The 13,989-nt window shown below is 43.4% G+C and overlaps 1 pseudogene; it reads left to right on the top strand.

The window, feature by feature from the left end:
- Nucleotides 1-612: 612 nt before the first annotated feature.
- LOC112678388 (ATP synthase subunit d, mitochondrial-like) lies at nt 613-1,140 on the top strand (annotated as a pseudogene).
- The last annotated feature ends 12,849 nt before the right edge of the window (nt 1,141-13,989 follow it).

Genomic DNA, 13,989 nt, shown 5'->3' with positions numbered 1-13,989 from the left:
TAAAGAAGGACTTAATAAAGTTAAAATTGGAAACAACGTCATGAACTCATGACCTTTACAACTTAGATCTTTGATACCCTGCTGACATGTCATCCTACCTGCCATGTTTTGTCATGTGGAGGAATCTGATATTAATCTCTACTAAAACATTCTGGAGAGTAGCCAATTCAATGTTTCTCTCCAATAGAAAGGAATCAAGAAAATCAAGATGTGCCTGGACACCTTTGTCCTTGCTGGAGAGCAAGGATGCTTGACACAATCACAGATGTTTGTGTAGTGTTAAAGAGAGAGGAGATAGTTTACAGGATTCCAGCTGACCAATCTCTGTTGTTTGAGTATCAAAAAATAGAACTAGTTTTGTTAAAATTATAATGAATTTTTAATGTTTCTCAAAAGAAGTAGGCAAAAGCATATGTAATTCTTCATTTATATTGACAGAACACAATGTATATTACTCAATTCAAACCATGCATGTATGGAATGAAGTTTAGGTCAAATCAAACAGTAAAATATTCTGTAAAGTATTACAGCGAGAGTATGTGTCTGTGCAAAATTCTATTAATGAAACTGTGAGTGGACTGTGGTCCGCCGGGGTCAGTGAAGGATCTCAAGATGGCTGGGTGAAAACTTGCTCTAAAAACCATTGACTGGGTAGCTTTTGGGGAGATCATACCCCGAAACCAGAAGGCCATTGCCAACTCCCTGAAATCCTGGAATGAGATGCTTACCTCCAGGTTCGCTACTCTTCCTGAGAAACCACCTGCTATCAACTGTGCTTACTACAAGGCCAATGTGGCAAAGTCTGGCTTGGTAGATGACTTTGAGAAGAAGTTTAATGCCCTGAAGTTTCCTGTGCCAGAGGATAAATACACTGTCTAGGTGGATGCTGAGGAAAAAGAAGATGTGAAAAGCTGTGCTGAGTTTTTGTCTCTTTCAAAGGCCAGGATTGAAGAATATGAAAAAGAGCTGGAGAAGATGAAGAACATAATTCCATTTGATCAGATGACCATTGAGGACCTGAATGAAGTCTTCCCAGAAACCAAATTAGACAAGAAGAAGTATCCCTATTGGCCTCACAAGCCAATTGAAAACTTATAAACTTGAGTTGAGGAGAAAGCCCTGGCCCTCATATTATAAACGTTGGACATTAAAAATAATGATATGGTAAAAAAAAAATGAAGCTGTGAAAGAAATTATTTCAAAAGTTGTGTAAGAGATCATGATTAAGAAGAAAAAAATAGTGCGAAATGTAACATACCAAGTTCTAAAATGAAATAAGCCTTGAAGATTTTATTACTATTATAAAAAGGGGTCTGGTTCCATAACTTTCTTGGCACAGTTTAATTGTCTTGGATGTTCTCCCAGTTTTCTGTATTATAGTCCTTACCTGTTCCCCAAATTCACACTTGAATTGAGGTTCTAAATTTCTAATAGATACTCTTGAATTGGTAATCAAATTGACCTGAAATAGGACTTGTATTCACCTTAGTCAGGAAAAACAACCTTGTTATCTAAGAAGATATGTATAGAGAGGATAATTTTTTAAAAATTAAGTTTATATTATTAACAATTTTAGGAAAGTGTAGCAATGGGTTTTTCAATTTTTGTGCCTTTTAAAATTCTGTATTTTTAGAAATAGTTGACAGTTTGAATAGCCAAAGCAATCTTGAGAAAGAACAAAGCTGAAGACATCATGCTCCCTGATTTCAAACTATACTGCAAAGTTAGCACAGTATGGTATTGGCATAAAAACAGACACTTAAATCAATAGAACAGAATAGAAAGCCCAGGAATAATAATTAATAACACATAGTCAATTAATTTATGACAAAGGAGCCAAGAATATGTAATGGGGGAAGGGACAGTCTCCTCAAACAATAGTGTTGGGAAAACTGGGCAGCCACATGCAGAAGAATGAAACTGGACTCCGATCCCCACGTCTCACCATACATAAAAATCAATTCAAAATAGATGAAAGATTTGAACATAAGACTTGAAACCATAAAACTCATAGAAGAAAACATAGGAAAAAGCCTCTTTGACATTGGTCTTGGTAATGATTTCTTAGATTTGACACCAAAGGAAAGGCAACAAAAGTAAAAATAAGTGAAATTATATCCAACCTCACAGCTTCGGCACAGCAAAAGAAACCATCAACAAAATGAAAAGGCAACCTACTGAATGTGGGAAGATATTGGCAAATCATACCTGGTAAGGGGCTAAATCCAAAATATACAGGGAATTTACACAATTTGGTAACAACAACAACAACAACAAAACCAAAAACTTGGCAGAGGAACTGAACAGACGTTTTTCCAAAGAAGACATACAAATGGCCAATTGAAAAGATGCTCTACATCACTAATTATCAGGGAAATGCAAATCAAAACCACAATGAGATATCACTTCATACTTGTAAGTATGGCTATGATAAAAAAGACAAGAGATAACAATGTTGGCGAGGATATGGTGCATATGGTGCATGGGGACCCTTGTGCACTGCTGCTGGAAATGTAAATTCGTGCAGCCCCTATGAAAAACAGAACTACCATAAGATCCAGTAATCTCACTTCTGCATATATATCCAAAGGGAATGAAAACAGGATATTGAAGAGGTATATTCATTCCATGTTCACTGTAGCATTATTCACAAAAGCTAAGATATGGAAATATCCTAAGTGTCTATCAACAGATGAATTGATAAAGGAGATATACACAATGGAATATTATTCATCTATAAGAATGAAGAGAATCCTGCTGTTTGTGACTAAATGGATGGTCATTGATGGCATAATGCTAAATGAAATAAGCAGGACAGAGAATGATAAATACTGCCTAATATCATGTATATGTGGATTTAGTTTTTTTAAAGATTTCATTTATTTATTCATGAGAGACACAAAAAGAGAGAGGCAGAGACACAGGCAGAGGGAGAGAAGCAGTATCCATGCAGGGACCCTGACGTAGGACTCAGTCCTGAGCCAAAGGTAGCACTAAACCGCTGAGCCACCAAGGCTGCCCTATATGTGGATTTTTTAAAAAAAGTCACTAATAGAGACAGAGAGTAGAAAACTGGTTGCCAGGGGCTGGAGGTGAGGGAGACAGGGATAGGTTTGGTAAAAAAAGGTACAAACTTTTAGCTATAAGAAGAATAAAATCTGAGGAGCTAACATGGTGAATATAGATCATAGCACTATATTGTATAATTGAAATTGAGTAAGAGTAGAACTTAAATATTTTCAGTTCTCTCCCCTGCCAAAGAAAATGTCTGAGAGAAAAAAAAATTATTAAATTTGTAATTGTAATTTTAACTGTTGAATAGGGTTTGTTGGGGGTGGGTGCCTAGGTGACTCAATAGGTTAAACATCTGTCTTCAGCTCAGGTCGGGATCTCAGGGTCCTAGGACTGAGCCCCATGTGGGCTCCCTTCTCAGTGGGAAGCCTGCTTTTTCTTCTGTTGTTCCCTTTGCTGTGCTCTCTCTCTCAAATAAATAAATCTATCTTTAAAAAAGTAGGGTTTATTGGTGTTAAATATTTAGAGAAACTTAAGTTGTTTGACTTATTAGCTAATTTATAAAAACATAAGATGTGAGCCTTAAAAACTTGTTTCTAACGTGTACAATTAAATCTTGAGTTATTTAAAATATTAGTTATTAAGTACACTTTTGTGCACAGATCCCCCTCTTTTGCACATTAAAAAAACAAGTTAACAACACAAAATGCTTGAGAATATGCAGAGCAGCAGGAACCCTCATTCATTGCTGGCAGGAGTACAAAATGGTACAACCACTATGGAAGACAATTTGGTTGTTTCTTACAATACAGCACTTTTACATTACATTACAATCTAGCAATTGCACTTCTTGGCTTTTATTCAAAGGCATTGAAAACTTATGTCCAGCAAATTCCTGGACACAGATGTTTAGAGCAGCTTTATTTGTAATCGTCAAAATCTGGAAGCAAGCAAGATGTTCTTCAGTAGGCGTATGGATAAACAAACTGTCATATATCCAGACAATGGAATATTTGGAATATTATTTAATGCTAAAAAGAAATGAGCCATCAAATTATGAAAAGGTCTGGAAAAAACTAAAATGCGTATTACTATGTGAAAGAAGCCAATCTGAAAACACTAAATCTTGTATGATTCAACTAGATGATATTCTGGAAAAGGCAAAATTATGGAGACAGAATGAAGAACAGTGGTTGCTAGGGTTCAATGGGGGACAGGAAAGGGTAAATAGATGGACCAAGAGGATTTTTAGGGCAGTGAAACTACTCCATATAATGCTATAATGGTAGATAAGTCATTACATTTGTCCAACCCATAGAATGTATAGCACCAAGAAACACTGATGTAAACCAAATACTCTGGCTGATAATGATCAATCAATGTAGATTCATCAGTTTTAACAAATGGAGGACGCTGTTTGGTGATGTTGATAATAGAGGAGGTGATGTGAGTGTGAGAGGATGGGGGGCATGAATTATATGGAACGACTGTGTATCTTCTTCTCTTATATCTTTTGCTATGAACTTGAAACTGTTCTTAACAGTCTATGAAAAAATAAGTTAGCAAACATTACTGAGATTGCATCTACATGAACACTTAAAGGTGTTTTAGAACTAACTAGCAAGAGGTAGGGCAAACAGCGTTTATTTGGGATAGTAAAAAGAAGTAGTCAAGGATAAACAATAAACATAACAAAGAAGAAAAAACCAAATAGTAATTTAACTATACACAACCTGGTTATTTATGATGAAGCCATTATGTTGGGGAACCAGATCCCTGAAGCTAGATGCTTAGCAAGACAAGGGTCTTATCTATTCCCACTCTGGTAGCTTCAGTGTTCGCACTGTGCCCGGACTCTGGTTTGCTACAGATAATTTTTGTTGAGTGAATAAAAGTGGCTTTCAAAGGCCAATTTCAATTCAAAACTACCCAGAGTTCTTTAAAAGGCAGATTCATTGGGTACCTTGTAGGTGGAATCACAATCCCTTGGAGTATCAGAATCTGCATTCTTCACAGACACACACCAAAATGCTTCTATCCTATGCTACATGCAGCCTGAGAATGAGGGAAATTCCGTCTCTTCATTTTGTCGGAGAGAAAATAGAGGCTAAATAGTTTGCTCAAAATCACATGGCTAATGACTGAACAAAAAGTAGAACTCAAGCTGTCAGGCGCTGAAAAGTTTATCAGAACGATTACTTCCTCTAGTTTTAGTGTATAGAAAGGGAAATAATCTAGCTTCTAGGGTCCCCCCCCCCCCCAACAGATAGTTGGTTTCAAGTTCATTTCTCATTGTTATTTCTTTAGCACTTCTTCTGTGTCTCCACTCCTGGAAGCCATTCTCATGGCCATGGTGCTTGCTTCAGAAATAACCAGATTCTTACGTTTAATAGTAAAGAGGTTGGAAGAGGTAGTCTTCACCAGTGTAACGACTTTCTCTATAAAGTCTCATTCGGCATGATTTTTGCAGGGCTCTTGAAAAGCTTGCTGTGTTTCTCCAATTCCCCGGGAAAGGCTGGAAATACCAAGTCTAGACAAATCATTTGAACGCGTTGGGATTATTTTTCAGGGTTTGTGACTCACAAGATCTTGTCTAAGATAATTTAACGTTGGACAGTGCCTCGGGTGGTTATTTCTTCCAGAGTCCTCTCTTTCCGCTATTTATCACGTTGCATCCCAGAGGATAATGAGCATCGATTAGCGAGCAATTAAAACGTTTCTCAGTACACTCCATGTACAGTAATAGATCGGGCTGGCGAAATAAATGAAATCACAGTAACCGACACAGCACGATTTGAGCCAGCGATGCCCCCTTTATTTTAATCAGGTGGACTTAATCTCGTTTCTCTTCTGCTAGCATCGACAAAACACTCGGGAGTTCTTTGCCCCAAAAGAAAAACAAGTCTCGCCCTCTGCGGTCGGTGTTGGGCGCGCGGGTGGACCCGACGCCCTCGGGCGGGGGCTCTCCAGGGGCGCGGCGGCGGCCGGGGCGCGGGGGCGGCGGCGTGGGGTCCGCGGCTCCGCCCCCGCCCGAGGGGCCGGGCTGGGCGCGGGCGCGGGGGCGGGGCCTCCTCCCGGCAGGTCGGGTCCCGCGGCGGCACCTCGAGGCGGCCCCGCGCTCCGGCCCAGACGCGAGCTCCGCACCTTTCCGCCCCGGCACCGCGGTCTCCGCGCACCACCGCCGGCCCCCGGCCCCCGGCCCCCGGCCCCCGGCCCCCGGCTCGGGCTTCTCCCGTCCCGACCTGGACGCGGCGGGTCCTGGCGACCCTCGCGGGCGGAGCCAAGGCCCCTGTCCCGGGCCCAGGGGGCCAAGCCCGCGGCCTCAGCGCCGCTCCGCCCGCCCCCGCCCGGAGACCCCGAGGCGCGCAGGCACCAGCCTCGGCGGCCCCGTCCCGGCGCTCGCGCAGCCGGACCCGCCCCGGGGCACCTCCGCGGCCCCCGCGCGCACCATGCGGCCGGCGCCGCTCCTGCTCGCGCTGGCCTTGGCCCTGCCGGGGGCCCCGGGGACGCCCCGCGGAGGCAGCGCAGCCCGGGCCACGGACCGCGAGCCCAAGCCGTGGCTTGTCCTGCCGGCGGCCAGGCCCGGCCCGGCTCCCAGCGCCTCCCGGAGCACCGGTAAGGAGCCCCCCTCCCTGCGGCCGCTGCCCCGATCGGGGCTTCAGGAACCCGGGCTCGAGCAGAGCAGAGCAGACCCAGAGCCTCTGCGGAGATCCGTTCTCGAGGACAAGAGGTGATGAGTTGATTCCGTCGGGCGCCCCGAGACGTAAGCGGCAAAACCCCGTCGCCGAGGAACCGGCGCGCAGTGGCCCTTCCCGGGGACCGAGGCCCTTCAGGCGGCTGCCGGGGCCAACGAACCCCGGGTTCCTGCGCAGCCCGCCCCGGCCGAGGGCACCGTGCTGCACCCACGGGCGCCTGGTCCCGGGTCTGGCCTCGTCTTGAGAATTCAGTAAGAGCCTGCCCGGACACACACGCGCGCACACACACACTCACACTCACACTCACACACTCTCCCCGAAGGAGCTCAGCGATGCTCCTTTGACTCCACCTTCAAGCCCACTTTGGAAGGTTGAGGAAGGCGCGATTGGGAACAGGCCAAGGTGGCTGCTGTGAACTCGGACCCGCCCACCGCCAGGCTCCAAATCTGCTTTGGGCACTCCGGTCCCTGGCTTCTTAGATGGAAAAACGAGGGGGAAAATAGCCAATGTAGAGGTCATGAGACATCCTAAGGTCGGGAAGTCCAGTGTGATTCGTAAATGTGAAGGCCCCAGGGCACAGTGAGGGGTGGGGTGCACAGCAGCGCCGGGCACCCAGGGCAAGGATTAGAGAAGCTGCCGACACGTGTCTGTGTTCAGAGACTGGGCCATGCAGAAGTGACCCTCTTCCAGGCCATCTGCTTGCTACAGGGACCAGCCCAGCCGGGGCTGCCTGAGGAGGCCCAGCAGGCTCTGCCTTGCTGTCACCTCCTAAGTCTTTTGCCTCATACTTTTCACGTTTTTAAGAATGCAAAGAGTGAATACTTGGTATAATTTTTTGCTCGTAAAGGTTATGATATAAATCTATAGTTATTTCCTCCACAGAGTTTCACTGAGTGCCTGTCACATGCCAGTCATCATGCAGAGGCCACCCACAGGAGCAGGCAGCCAGCCATCTGCCCTCTCTTTGGACACATTCTGGGTGTGGAGGGAGGGAAGGATGGTGCACAGGTTTACCTGTGCAGGGGAAGGCAGGGGCAGGTGTGAAGCAGAGGAAGGTGATGGCGAGAGCCTCAGAAGCTGAGGAGGCTTGTTGAGCTACCCGTGCCTAGGACTGGAGCAGAGCTTTCCAGGGCTAGCCCAGAGCCTCCAGGGAGGGGACACGGGGCGGGGTGGGGGTGACTACAGCAATGATGAGGTGATAGTGCCACACCCTTTCATATATGTGGACTTGAAATTATTGTGAGCCCAAAGATTTATCCCTGGCAATAGTTCAGAAATAGCCAGAGTAAAACTAGTGACTGACCAAAATTGCAATTGGTTGAAGTTTATCGTGCATGCACCGAAAAGAGAGTTTGTGCATCAGGCACACTCAAACCAAAACATGGAATGAGGCCCAGGGTATATTGTTGCAAAGCAGCCTGTATAGTGAGAAATCAGTGACCATTTATTCTTCACAGTGATTGAGCATAGTATTAGAATTAAATGTCTAGGACTTGGTTGATAGTTACCTAATATCAACATTGGGAAACAGTTTAAGTTTTGCTTATGATTTTTAGAGGCATACGCAAGAAATGACCCAGGTCAAGTTAGCCTTGCAAAATAAGCTAAATTGAGCTTTGTTTGTATGACAAAACTGGTTTTGTCTGCTCAGAGAATTTTCAGAGCTAGTCTCCATTTGGTTTTGATTTTAACGTCTCAGAGAAAGAAATGTAACTTTGGAATGAAAAAAGGGTGGAGAAAGTCCCAACCCATAGAAACGTTGATGTTAACACATTATTTCAGACCTGTTTCACTTAACAGAACTTTTCTGCCCAGTCACAGATTTGTGGGGGTGTTTCTTGGTTTTCTAAGAAAGTCCTAACTTCTCTTGGAGGCGGATATTCCAGTCCTCTTGTGGCCTGCCCCACCTGCCTTCTGTGGTTCACACAGGGCACCAAAGGAGGTGCCCCTGTGCCAGCCACACAGATTCAGGCTGTTCCCTACAGATGCCAGCTGATTCTTTGCCTCTGCTACTTTGAAGCCTCCAGGAATGTGCTTCTCTCATCTCTCCAAATTCTGTCTGTCCTCCTAGGCCCTGTTCCTTTGTGCAATCTTTGTAATTATTTCTAAGTTCAAAAATACCAAATCCTAAATTTGCTTTGCAACCATCCCTACACAAAGGATGGAACTTGGATTTGCATAATAGTGGAATTTTACGTGTTACAACCTAAATCCCCTCCATTTCAGTCTGTTACTATTACCTCTGCCCACTAAGCCAGTCCTACCCGGTGAATAAAATTTCTTCCACATGAATAATAAAAATAATTTTTCCCTATTTTTGCGCGTCACCATGAAGGAAGGACAGGGGGGTCTTTTTCTTTTCTTCAGATGTGTCTTTTAAAATATTTTATTTGCAGAGTTACTGGAAGCTGTTTGTTTTACTGAAAAACAGTAATATGGGGAGAAGTCAAGATGAAAAGGTGATGTGTGATATTTTGCTATGTATACTTGGCAAGTCTGATCACCAGAGCACTCCTTATGAGGAGCCAGAACGAACTCACATGAACAAATTTCTGCCCATTCAGAGTATATTTCTAAGTAGTAATTTTTGTCTATTTGTAGGATGTCAACTTTAAAAGTAATTGATTTATTTTCCCTCAAAGTCTGATTAGATTTTATGATTTAATCTGTGCCGTTTCTGAGTCATGAGCTCATTTCCTAGCATTTATGACCAAGTTTAGACAACATGACATCCGCTGCTCTTAATACCTTCTAGAGCAGTGGTTCCTAGAATGAGGCCATATACCTCAGAATCAACTGGGAGGCAAGTTTTCAATGTAATTATTGCATTTACTCCGGATATCCTAAATCTCTAAGTATAGCCTGTATCTGTACATCAAAAAGCTCTTGGAAGATTCTTGTGTACATTAAGTTTTTAGAATCCCCAGAGACTTTTAATTGAGGAAAGGGGGAGGAAAAAAGTGGTATATCAGAATCCTCTGGAACGTTTCTTTGAGGCAGAGACAATTCCTGACTGGCCTTCACAACCCTGGCCACACTTCTCTTTCTGTAGTACTATGTCCACTTCCTCATCCCCACATGTACCTACGGCACCATGGCTACATTTTCCAGCGTGTTTGAATGATAATTTGCTAAAAAAAAAAAAAAAAAAAAAAAAAAAAGGAAAAGAAAAGAAAAGAGAAAAGAAAAAGCCTTCCTTGGTCTGCCAGCCTTGGGAGCATGGCCATTAGGTCCCTTTTTAGGGAAGCACTATACAAGAACTATGAAGACCTGTGGTATAGGGAGCTTTATGTAAACCAGTGTTAGCCAAATGTTCTCTCCCCACCCTTCTCTTTCTTTTTCTCTTTTACTTTCTCTCTTCCTCTCTTTCTTTTTTCCCTCTTTCTCTCTTTTTTAAAAATCTAGCATTTATTTGCGGCTCACAGAACTGGTTTTGAAGGAGTCCACTTTGGAAAACATTGTTTTGGCCACTGCACGCAGCCCAGCTCTACCTTAGCATCTGGGGGACACAGGGCAAAAGCCCAGGACACAGTAAAGTGCACAGAAACAAAGTTGATTTAAGGGCAGAGCACTGGGGAGAGGCCACTTATCAGACTGCCAGTCCCCCTCCTCTGGCCTTCCTCTTCCTTGACACAAAATTAGGTCAGTTCATAACCCTACAATGGTTTGTAAGTGTTCAAGCAAAAGGAAGAGTCACGGGTCTGTCACTTTAAATTGAAAGTTAGAAATGATTAAGCTTAGTGAGGAAGATGTGTCAGAAGCTGAGAGAAGCCAGAAGTTAGTCCTGTTGCATCAGTTAGCCAAGATGTGAATGTAAAGGAAGTTCTTGAAGGAAAGTAAAAGTGCCATTCCAATGGTGAGCACATGAGGGATAAGAAAGCGAAACAGCTTTACTGCTTATATGGAGAAAGTTTTAATGATCTGGATAGAAGATCACACCAGCCACAACATCGCCTTAAGCCAAAGCCTAACCCAGAGCAGGGCCTTGTCTCTCTTCAGTTCTGTGAAAGATGAGACAGATGAGGAAGCTGCAGAAGAGTCTGAAGCTAGTAGAGGTGGTTCATGAGGTTTAAAGAAAGAAGCTGTCTGCATAACATAAAAGTGCAAAGTGAGGCAGCAAGTGCTGATGTAGAAGCTACAGCAAGTTATTCAGAAGATCTAGCTCAGATCATTAATGAATGTGCTACACTAAACAGATTTTTCAGTGTACTCTTCTTTTGGAAGAAGATGCCATCTGGGACTTCCATAGGTAGAGAAAGGTCAATGCCTGGCATAAAGCTTCAAAGGACAGGTTGACTGTCTTGTTAAGAGGCTCATGCAGCTGGTGACTCTAAGTTGCAGTCAATGCTTATTTACCATTCCAAAAATCCTAGGGCCTTTAAGAATTATGCTATGCTTTAGAAATGGAACAATGCCTGGATGACTGCACATCTGTTTATAATATGGCTTACTGAATATTTTAAGCCCATTGTTGAGATCTACCTACTACTCAGAAAAAAAAAAAAGATTCCTTTCAAAATGGTACTGCTCATTGGCAGTGTCCCTAAGCTCTGACAGAGCTGTACAGTGAGATTCATGTTGTTAGTATGCCTGCTAACACAACATCCATTCTGTAGCCCATGGATCGAGCAGTAATTTTGACTTTTAAGCCCTGTTATTTAAGAAAGGCATTTCACAAAGTTACAGCTGCCAGTTAGTGATTTGTCTGATGGATCTGGGCAAAGTAAATTTGAAATCCTCTGGAAAGGATCAACTTTCCAGATGCCATTAAGAACACTAATGAGGGGATCCCTGGGTGGCTCAGTGGTTTGGTGCCTGCCTTTGGCCCAGGGCACGATCCTGGAGTCACGGGATCGAGTCCCGTGTCGGGCTCCTGGAGCCTGCTTCTCCCTCCTCCTATGTCTCTGCCTCTCTCTCTGTCTACCATAAATAATAAATAAATAAATATCAAAAAAAAGAACACTAATGATTCATGAGAAGAAGTAAAAATATCAACATGAGCAGGAGTTTGGAAGAAGTTGATTCTGACCAATATGGATGACCTTAAGGGGCTCAAGACTTCAGTGGAGGGAGTAAACTGCAGATGAGGTAGAAATAGCAAGAGAATTAGAAGTGAATCTGAAGATGTGACTGGATTATTGCAATCTCATGATAAAACTTTTACAGGTGAGGAGTTAGTTCCTATGGATGAGCAAAGGAGGTGGTTTCTTGAGATGGAATCTACTGGTGAAGATGCTCTGAATATGGTTGAAATGACAACAAAGGATTTAGAATATTACATAAACTTAGTTGATCATCAGGGTTTGACAAGATTGAATCCAATTTTGAAAGAAGTTCTATGTGGCTAAAATACTATCAAACAGCATCACATGCCACAGAGAAAGCATTCATGAAAGGAAGAATCAGTTGAAGTAGCAATTTCATGGTTGTCTTAGTGTATTTTAAGAAATTGCCACAGTCCCCTCAACCTTCAGCAGCCGCCACCTGATCAGTTAGCAGCCATCAACATGTAGGCAAGACCCTCCACCAGCAAAAAGACTACAGCTGGCTGAAAGCTCAGATGATGGCAATAGAGTATTCTTTTTTTTAAGATTTTATTTATTTATTCACGAGAGACAGAGAGAGAGAGAGAGAGAGAGAGGCAGAGACACAGGCAGAGACACAGGCAGAGGGAGAAGCAGGCTCCATGCAGGGAGCTGGACGTGGGACTTCATCCCAGGTCTCCAGGATCAGGCCCTGGGCCGAAGTCGGCGCCAAACTGCTGAGCCACCCGGGCTGCCCCAGAGTATTTTTTAATTAAGATATGTACATTGTTTTTTTAGACATAGTGCTATTGAACACTTAATAGACTGCAGTATAGTATGAACATAACTTTTCTATATACTGGGAAGCTAAAAACTCATTTGGTTCACTTTATTATGGTGGTCTGAAACTGAACCTGTAACATCTCCAAGGTATGCCTGTATCTACCACCACTCATGTTTTAAGATGTACTGGGATTTGTTTTGATCAGGCATGGCAAAATGTGGAAATTATTGTTGTGAAGGAAGAAGTTTTACTTACAGTTTCCTAGAAACAGGAGGCACAGCATGCCTCCAGGGCCACACAGGAAAGCACAGGTTTGGTCGGAAGCAGAGTGAGTGAGGAGAAGGAGCAAGAGCCTTTATCAGTGGTTTCTTCAGGAAAGGCAAGGAAAGTGGGTTTAGGATCGGCTAGTTTAAATAATTTCAGTGGGCTCTGGGGTGTAGGATGCTCTGCAATTGTCTGGTTCCTGGCTCTGGATGATTAAGGCAGGAGAATATTGCCTGGAGTATGAGAGTTGGATGAGGGAGGTCGGTGGGGGTGTGGGCTCTGGATTGGTTGGTGTGCAAATGAAAGGTGGGCTTGCAGACTTCCTGTCTCTAGAAATTGGCTAGTTCTGGGAGGGGCCATCTCTCCAGGGCCAGCAAGGCCTTAGATATCAAAGCATCAGAAACACAGAAACTAGAAAGGCATGATTTCACCTTCTTCTCCAGCTTTGCCTGGGTGTTGGCTCACCCTTCAGTCTCTGTTCCTTTCTACTGTGCATCTGTTGGTCTTTATCTTACTGGACCCTTGGATGCTTTGCTGCTGTTGACTCCTCCCTATCTTATGTTTCCACAATTATTCCTGCTTTACTCTTCTTTCTCTGACCACTCTTCTTTCTCTCCCTGACCACCTGTCTTTTGGCTTTCTTGTAAGGTGCATCTCAGGGTTCGGTTCCCAGTCATGAATTTTTTGCACACAAAATGTTCCCTTGTGTGATCCCATGCACCTTTATAGTTCCAACTATTGCTTCTGTGTGGCCCTTCTGTATCCTTTAAATGCATACATCCACTCTTTACTGAATATCTCCACTGCAGGAATTTCAAACTTGACCTTCCCGCATCTCAACCATGCATCTGCCTTACTACTTCTGGTCTCAGTAAAAAGGCTATGTTTCTCAGGTGGCATGAATTGACTATTGGATTAACAGCACTGTGGGGTTTTCCAGTGGTTCAGTCTGTTGACAAGCTTCTAACTACCTAACCCAACAAGAGCATAGTAGGTCTGGATCCTGTTTACTGCTTGCACCAATCTACTGACATTTTGTACTTTTTACAGTTTTCTGGACTCATTTGATATTTTGTCCTTAGGTGACACACGACATCACATTAGAATTTTGTCATAATATTTTATATTATATATAAATAATATATATAATATTTCATAATATTTTATAACTTATAATTTAGGATTTGAGAAGCTGCTTTAGAAATTATTT

Source organism: Canis lupus, chromosome 29, assembly GCF_003254725.2.
Source record: "Canis lupus dingo isolate Sandy chromosome 29, ASM325472v2, whole genome shotgun sequence".
NCBI classification, from domain to species: domain Eukaryota; kingdom Metazoa; phylum Chordata; class Mammalia; order Carnivora; family Canidae; genus Canis; species Canis lupus.
This window is presented reverse-complemented; position numbering and strand designations above follow the sequence as displayed.